Source organism: Rosa rugosa, chromosome 3 (assembly GCF_958449725.1).
Source record: "Rosa rugosa chromosome 3, drRosRugo1.1, whole genome shotgun sequence".
Taxonomy (NCBI): Eukaryota; Viridiplantae; Streptophyta; class Magnoliopsida; order Rosales; family Rosaceae; genus Rosa; species Rosa rugosa.
Genome location: NC_084822.1, coordinates 25,304,014 through 25,309,474, shown reverse-complemented (window position 1 = coordinate 25,309,474; position 5,461 = coordinate 25,304,014). Strand labels below are relative to the sequence as shown.

The 5,461-nt window shown below is 38.8% G+C and overlaps 1 long non-coding RNA gene across 1 annotated transcript; it reads left to right on the top strand.

The window, feature by feature from the left end:
* Positions 1-2,571: 2,571 nt before the first annotated feature.
* LOC133740564 (uncharacterized) lies at positions 2,572-5,461 on the top strand. Its single transcript, XR_009861306.1, has 4 exons — positions 2,572-3,172; positions 3,260-3,394; positions 4,378-4,466; positions 4,619-5,461. It is a non-coding gene; the product is annotated as an uncharacterized LOC133740564 (long non-coding RNA).

Genomic DNA, 5,461 nt, shown 5'->3' with positions numbered 1-5,461 from the left:
TTGCAACTGTGTGTTTGGCAACTCTTTCCTTACATATTAAAATCCTTGCACGGACTTTGTGTCTTTTTTTTATGTGGATATTTGTTTCGCTAAAATGAATTAGATTCTTCGACTCCACTCTCTGTTTTAACTTTCTCTCCCAATATCTAATATCTACACCCCATTAGAGCCATTCTTTATTTTCCATTGCATTAACTATATATACAGGGACTAAATGCTTGTCAGATATCATGACTCCCAATCTTTCAACTATGGAAAAGTGATCAAATGTGATTAACTTCGATACTTAGGGGCACAAAGAAATGAAGATAACCACTGTTCAATAATGCCTGATTAATGAAGTTGTTCAAACGTGCTGAATACAAGAAAATCAATGTCGACAAAGAAGAAAACACAAAAGCCACTTCTTGAATCACACTCGAACACTATATCACTTTGAGTTGTAGGCAGTCAATTCCGACACAACCTGATAACACGACTTGAAACCTACATGAAATAAAACGGGTTGAACCCACATGATTAAAGAGCGGGTCGACCATGGGTCAACCCAACATGACCCATTTAATAAACTAGTCAATCGCGAGTCAAGCTGGCAACACGAAGTGAAGTCGTGTAACCTGATTATCCTATATTTCTTCTTGAAATTTTGGACATTAGGAGTATTTGATCTTAGAATTGGACAATTTGAAATATTTTTCTTCATCATTATTGAATTTAATTATTTATGAAGGGTGTTGTTATTAACACACCTTAAATTTCTATTTACACACCCTTTCCCATTTTTTATTCTTTAAATTCACATTTATTTTGGTAATACAAATTCAACTGTAATCCCTCAAATCCAGAAGACATTCAATGGTATCGCACTTGTTCATTTTTGTTTTTAGTCAATCACTCGTTCATTTTTTATTCTACCCTAATCCTTCTGCTTCAACAAATTCGATCAATTAGTTTCTAAATCTGATTCAATCACTCGTTCATCTTACTCCCACATTCCAATCTCTTTATTTCTAGTTTCCATATGACTTTTTATTCTATGAGAAAATGATACCTCTTCTGGGTCCTAGATATTTTTTTTGAAGTTAACAGATCAATTGTTCTTCCTAATTTTCACAAACTGGAATTATAAAGATGGAGTGCATTGCCCATTTTTAATTGTGCTAAAGAACTGATTTTTAAAAGTTGTTTTGATAATGCTTCCTGGATAATTGTTTATGGGTCATTTATAAATTGATGATTCTGTTTAATAAGTTTGAAATGAGGTTTGATTGACACTACTATGTATAACATAACAGCTATATAAAGAGGGTTTAGAAAATAATTGATCGAATTTTGTTGAAGCAAAAGGATTAGGATAGAATAAAAAATGAACGAGTGATTGACCAAAAACAAAAATGAACAAGTGCAATAGCATTGCATGTCTCTGGATTTGAGGGATTTTGGTGTGAAGATAGAACATGACAGTTGAATTTGTATTAGAGAATGAGAAAGAAAATTGCAAAAGCAAGTTAGTTAAGACATTTTACCAAAATAAATGTGAATTTAAAGAATAAAAATGGAAGACCTAGCCGCTCTTGTGCTAGGGTTACTTTCTTGAGCAAGAAAAATCTATCATCCATGGATTTGGATGTGCTTAGCTGGAATTGCAGAGGAATGTGCAACGATGCCACGACTAGGGCTTTGAAGGATCTATGTTCTCAAAATCGACCACAGATCATTTTCTTGTGTGAAACGAAGATTAGTAGACTTGAAGATTTCGAAACTTTACGTAGAGCATTAGGGTTTGCTCATGTGGAGGAGGTGTTGAGTGCAGGACAGGCAGGAGGTTTGGGACTCTTCTGGAATGATGAAGTGAAGATCCAAGTTGGGACCAAATCTGCGCGCCATATCGATGCAGTGGTTGTGGGGGAAGCTGGGGCTCCGTCGTGGCATTTGACTAGTTTTTATGGCCATGCGCGTATCAGTGAGAGAGATCGATCATGGCAATTGCTGCGTGATCTATCTGACCTCGATTCGTTGCCTTGGGTGGTGATAGGAGATTTTAATGAGATTTTGAATAGTGGGGAGAAGATAGCCGGGCCTATTCTGTAGACCCCGTGAATTTCCGAACGTCACTTTTGACGGGATAATTTTTCGCGACCTTTGTTTGGCTAAAGAATTTTGGAAATAGTTTGGGCTTGGGCCTTGGGCCCAAGAATAGTGTAAGGTTAGAGTCCAAAATTTACTTTGGACACCCAACAGACGGGTATGCTAGTGAACCTAGCCCAATAAGTTAGTCAACCTTTGACCCAAACCTGTTCCTTGATCCAACATGGTTGTAGCTCTTAATGACATCTTTGCATAATTTTGAAATATACTCGTTCGTGCGTTTACGATTTTCTTATTTTACCTTTCATAATAATTGGAGAAATTTCTGCTCGCCTTACCCAAAACTTACTCGTCAAGCATCTCACCGACTTTTAAAAGCACAATTTATTTACTCCTTATGTTTTTCAAACTCGAGCAAAACTCCGACAAAAACTTGCTTGCCATTTCTCTATCTAAAAATAAGTTTTGTGAGACCCGATCCTTATTTGACATTGTCAACATTTTAATTTGAGTTTTCTTGTATTTACTTATTTTACTTTTATTTTCCCCATCATTTTGGGTTTTTACCACCTTATTCTTTTACCCCAAATTTATCTGCCCAAAGCTGAGCCTTCTCCTTCACACGCAAAACTCAGCTTTTCCTCTTTCCTTGTTCACGTCAGAGTTGGACAGAGAGAAAGGGAGCCTCGTTCAGCTCTTCCCCTCCACGTTTCCATCATGCAAAGGGCAACTCCTCCAAGAACATCTCCTCAGACCTTCAAAAGAGAGAACCCAGGCCATAAATCGTCACTCACCCTTCTCTCCTCACCTTTCCTCTCGTCCCTGGACACATCAGTCCGTTTACGAGCCTCGAAACACCTAGTTCGAGATCTCCGATCAGAAAACGTTCTTCATCAAAGTTGTTCGCCTATGTCTCCTCTATCTAGCCTCCAAATTTCAGCTCCATCGGAATTGATTTGAGACCTGTACACCCCTCGAAGCGGAAGCTGTTCCGGAGCAAGCCTGTTCCGGATTTCTGCTTAAACTTCCTCTCTTGCTCTACCCGAATCCCCAACACCTTGCTTGAGACTGATACCAACAGTTGGTAAGATTCTTAAACCATCAAGTTCCCCTTTGTTTCCTCGATTTTAGACTCAATACGTTCAAAACACCTCATTTACATATTGAGCAGTCTCTGTTTCACTTTGCATGTTCGAGACTGAGCAAACTTCTTGGCCTGTGGCTGGACTCGATCCAATCAGCTCCTTCAGCTCTCTTTCCTGTTGAAATCCTCAAGAGAAGCTCATCTTTTTTTTGTTAGTTTTTGGTGAGTATCATCCTTTCCTTAACACTATGTATTTTTGGTTGTTGTTACAAACTCTTGCAGATTACAACTTGTCACTATTGTGGTGGGAACCTTGTTGTTTTAGCTTAGAACCTTTCATTCTTTCTGATGTGTTGGGGGTATGCCAAACCATGGTTATTTTGAACATTGAAATCATGCTTGATCAAAGAGTTTATTTGTGTTACTGTTGTCCAAACACCATGTCTTCAAAACATCATGTTAGTGAGCTACAAAACCTTCCCCTTATAGTATTGAAGGGTGACTGAGACTTTAAGCCTTTAGAAGCTTTAGATACTTTTTGTAGGTGTCTTAGAGTCTACTTAACCAGCCATTTTGGGTACCAAAAGAGCTTTACACAAAAGAACCAGTTTCTGCAGATTTTCAGTTTTCAGTAAAATCTGACCCAGTTGCATTCATTTCAAAACTGGAGTTAAACCGTTGAGAATTTGGGGTCAGTTTCTTCTAGAGAAATATATTAGACAAATATATGAACGTTCCAGAATTTGAATCACCCCAAAAGCATTTTTCTGGAATTAGTTATGCAATTTTGAAATAGGGGTACAGAAGCTTGTATTTCTGGAAAGAATCTGCACATTGTTTTACTTCAGCCTTTAAAACCTTTACTCTTTGTTTGGTTTCACTTGAAATTCAATAGCCATTTCAATCGTACTGAGTTGGTTGACAAGCCATCCTTCTTTCAAAATTTCTCAAGAATTTATCTCAAGTGCTTTGAACACTTTTCCTTGGCCCTTAACAGTTCTTACTTATACTCTGTTTCCAGCTTTTGACAACTTATCTTTGAAAGGTGTTTCTGCCACTTTTTCCTGAAAACCAACTCTCCCTTAGTGCCCAAATGGTCTGGTTATTAGCTAGTCAATTAGGTTAAAGGAAAGGTTCTCTTTGGAGAGTATTGCGTGTGAATAGCTAGCCTAGTTTATCGTTATTAATGCCGCTTATTGATCTAGGCTTGACATCGTGGTGGAATCTTGTGAAGTGGTGGTTGCTACAAGGTTGCATTGAGGCCAAGTGCTGCAAGAGAAAGCTCGAGTTCCAGGTAGGGGATGCCTTTAACTCTATCTATGCTTTTCTTGCATATACAATGTTTTATATGAGGCCTCTTGCATGGTTTTTGGAAATTATCTGTTTTACAATTGAAATGGTTTGCGTGGATTGGATTGATGTGTTGGCAATTGATGGGGATGTAAGGAGAGGTCAGTTCCTCCTTGAGCCACCGGTGGTGGGCAGTGTGCACCATGCCCTTGTTATCTCCCCTTTGTCTCTAGCCTTGTGATTAATGAATTCCGGAAAGTGATTGGCTAGATGGACGGTTGTGATGGAAGTGTGAAAGATGATCAATTGCCGTGGGATTGTAATTACGTGGTGACGATCACGTGGAAGCGCAAACCGGTTTTTATCTATTACTTTTTCTCAAAACGATAAATCATATTTTTAAACTTAGATATGGGGGCGGGCATGGGCAATGACTGGATGTAGGAGCCTAACCCCTACTTTAGTTTGTTTTGCAGGCTGTTGTTGTCGAAGCTTGGGTACGGAGGATAATCCTTGGAGGACACAATTTGTTTTACTCTATTTAAAGTTTATTTCCTTTCGGCTTGCTTGATTTCACTAAAGTTTTGTAACATTATGTATGGTTGATGATGTGTGTGATTGCTTACCACCAAAGTGGAACCCTAGGGTTAGAACCTCCATTTGAGTTAGGTCCTAGTGGGCTAGACCTAGAAGACTCACGTAAATTACCATCTAATGAACTTAATGCAAACTTGGACTAAGAACTAAAAATTGACATAGGTTCTAAAACTCAACACAACACCACCTTCCTTTCCTCTTATTCGCCTAGTTCGTAATCTTGTGATTACGAGCCAAGCCCACTATACAAGCCCAAGAATTTCGGGCTTATAGATTTCTTGTTTTCCAACCTAAAGGCCTTGTCTCTTTGAGGAATTCTAGGCCCAAAACACTTACTCCAAGTGTTGCGGGTGTAGGGTTCCTTGGGGAGGCGGCGCTGTGGTAATCCGGTCTCCGGGTCGC